This window comes from Morus notabilis, unplaced genomic scaffold (genome assembly GCF_000414095.1).
Source record: "Morus notabilis unplaced genomic scaffold, ASM41409v2 Scaffold61, whole genome shotgun sequence".
NCBI classification, from domain to species: Eukaryota; Viridiplantae; Streptophyta; class Magnoliopsida; order Rosales; family Moraceae; genus Morus; species Morus notabilis.
Genome location: NW_010362732.1, coordinates 225,236 through 228,611, shown reverse-complemented (window position 1 = coordinate 228,611; position 3,376 = coordinate 225,236).

Sequence of the window (3,376 nt, the reverse complement as noted above, 5' to 3'; positions counted from 1 at the left end):
ATTTTGGTTCGAAATTCAAATTGGAGATAGAGATTGGATTCCTTCTAGAAGTTTGACTTCTACTCTATAAATACTATTTTTGAGACAATTTTCAGAATGGTTTTTTGCCCTAATTTTAGAGGTAGCCGAAATTTCTCTATAGAAATTGTGGAAACAATTTTTCAGCCCTAAGGGTTAAGGCTGGCCGAAATTTTCAAGAGAGAAAGGAAGGAAAAATTTTTCTCCAAAAATTCCACATCGTGCATGTGATGGTGTTTGTGGAAATTTGAGTGTTTATTGTAACCCGTTTTGTCTCATGTGTGCCCACACACACGTCTTCGTGGATTCTAGGAATTGATGTGGAAGACATTGGTTTTCTAAACACAAAGATTGGAGCAAGGACTGTTCGTGGTCAAAGAACTCAAGTTATCATCCGAGTCGGCTTCCAGGTATTTTTCCTGATTGAGTTCTTGATATATATAAGTTAATGAGATTAATTTATTCGTGCATAAATTAATATAATCTATAGAGTATCTCAAAAGTTTTATGAAAATTTTTGTTATACACGATCCGCCTCTTCCCCGCACCACCACGCTTCCGCAGCCGGATTCGATTCGGCAACCAACAAGCTCAGCCCAGGTTTGGGAAGCTCATTCTGGGCATTCCCTCGTCGTCACATGGGTGGAAACCCATGTTCTTCATGATCCGCGGGCCTTTCAACTTTCATCCTAATAACCGCCGGCCCCGCCGAAGGCAGGTGCAGGCGGCGTTTGGAAATATGAGTAAGCATCTTGACTTTCTTTTTATCTGACTTTGCTCTTTTTCATATGTTAACGAGGATTCCCTTGTCCTGCAGTTAATCAGGATCGGCCGAAGTTCTCCAGTAATAGTTTGGCGAGGGTCGAGCAGGCTTTTTCCTATCCATCAGAGGTTCGCCATATTGAGACGCTTCTGACCAAGGAGAATCTTCGCGCTACCGGCCTAATCCTAAATCTCCCTAATCCTTCAGATTTAGACGCCGTCCGCGCGTACTTTCATTTAAGCGACGAAGGTAATTACTTCTCTCGGCGCCTTCTAAAATCATCGTTTGTGTTTTCCTAATGTTGATCATGTCCTCTTTTCGTCGCTAGAGATGGCGTCGTTGAGGATTCAGCTACCTGGGAGCCAATGGTCGAGGCCGAGCCAACAGCCCCCCTCTGATTCGCAGTCCCCGCCGAGCCAACAGCCCTCGTCAAAGTAAAAAGAGAAAGCCAGCTCTTCTTCTCCTGCGTCGAAGGGCAAGAAGGTCAAGGGTCCTTCGGCACCGGGGGGCAGGCATGCTCACAAGAAGAGGCGCACCGATAAGAGTCGACCACTGACCAGGCGTCGACTGACAAGGCGTGGACACCGGTGGTGCTCATCCCTAATGTTAGCGCTCCCCCGGCGCCGAGAGAACGCGTGCTGATCCCGGGGGGAAAGATAATGGATGGGAATTTTCAGGTCTCGGATATTTCTGATGCCGAGGTTGGGGCGATGCTAAAACTTCCCCCTCGTTTCTCTCTCATCTTCCAGGCTCTTTATGAGTCTTTCCTCGAGCCTCATTGGATCGCAGCGTCCCAATCTTCCTTGGTCGACCACCAACGCAAACAGATCTCCTTCCAGATCCATGTAAGATTTTGCCGAGAGTTTTTCTTCTTTTAAAAAAAAAAAAAAAAAAAAAAAAAACCTTTCCTGATTTTGCAACCTTTCCAAAGCCTCATCCTTTCCCTTCTTAACCTCCTCGACTTAATCAAGGTCGAGGAGCGTAAGGGCGAGATGGATGATTTGGAGGCCAGGCTTAGGTCTCTCGTTGATGAGGCCAAAAAGAATAGGGATGATGCCGTCGAGGAGAGGGATGTGGCCATGGCCAAACTGACAAGCTTGGAAGGCGACTTGACCGAACTGAAGGCCAAAGTTAAAGACCTCACTCAGCGGGCAGACTTGTCTGAGAAGAAGTTATCCGATGCGACCGTGGCGGCCGAGAGGCGCTTTACCGAGGGAAAGGCCGAAGGGAAGAAGGAGGCCGAGGCTGAGGCTGCCGCAATCTTCGACGCTAAGCGGACGGAGATTATTGAGGAGTTCAAGACTTCTCAGGAGCTCCTGGATATTCGCAACAAGGATTTCCAGTCGGCGGGTCAGCAAATTGTTGACCTAATCAAGAAGGAGCGTCCTGATTGGGACTTAGGCTTCCTTTATAACTCTCCTACTCCCGTGGGCGACGACGGAGTGTCCCCTCCCGGTGGTGATGAAGGGAATGCTTCTTCCTTGGGTGGCGGCGAGGAGCCAGTGACTGGTGGTGACGCTTAGAGATCCTCACTTTGCTTTTCCCTTTTTCTATTTTCTTTTGGGAATCTTTGTAATTTAATATCTGCTCCAGACAATTTTACTTGCATTTTTGTATATATAAAGACAACAGGTTTTGTTTCTACCTTGATTCGCGTTTGCCGCTTCTTAGAAAATTTCTTAGAATTTTTCTAAGTGTGTGTCCTTCTCCCTTTTTTTGTTTGAGGACTTAACGTCGATTTTTACCCCTTGGGGTCGTCGTCTTAGGAAATTTTTTTAGAATTTCATTAAGTGTTTGTCTTTCCTCCTTGGAGGATCTGACGTCGAATTTACTGTTGGTCTCCGGATCGAATCCGGATGCAGAAGCGTGGTGGTGCGGGGAAGGGCGGATCGTGTATAACAAAAATTTTCACAAAACCTTTGAGATACTCTATAGATTATATTAATTTATGCACGAATAAATTAATCTCATTAATTCATTTATTAAGAACTCAATCAGAAAAAAATACCTAGAAGCCGACTCGGATGATAACTTGAGTTCTTTGACCACGAATAATCCTTGCTCCAATCTTTGTGTTTAGAAAACCAATGTCTTCCACGTCAATTCCTAGAATCCACGAAGACGTGTGTGTGGGCACACATGAGACAAAACGGGTTACAATAAACACTCGAATTTCCACAAACACCATCGCATGCACGATGTGAAATTTTTGGAGAAAATTTTTTTTCCTTCCTTTCTCTCTTGAGAATTTCAGCCAGCCTTAACCCATTAGGGCTGAAAAATTGTTTCCTTCTTTCTATAGAGAAATTTCGGCCACCTCTAAAATTAGGGCAAAAATTAATTCCGAAAATTGTCTCAAAAATTGTCACCAAAAATTGTGTCCACAATTTTCTACTATTCTCTTATTTATAGAGTAGAAGTCAAACTTCTAGAAAGAATCCAATCTCTATCTCCAATTTGAATTTCGAACCAAAATTATCCTCTATCCCTTATCCCTTATGGCCGGCCATGCTAGGGATTCCTATCCCTGTGTGTGGCACCAATACTGGATAGGGAAGGAAGAGAAAATCATCCTTTATCCTGTAGTCCAATTTT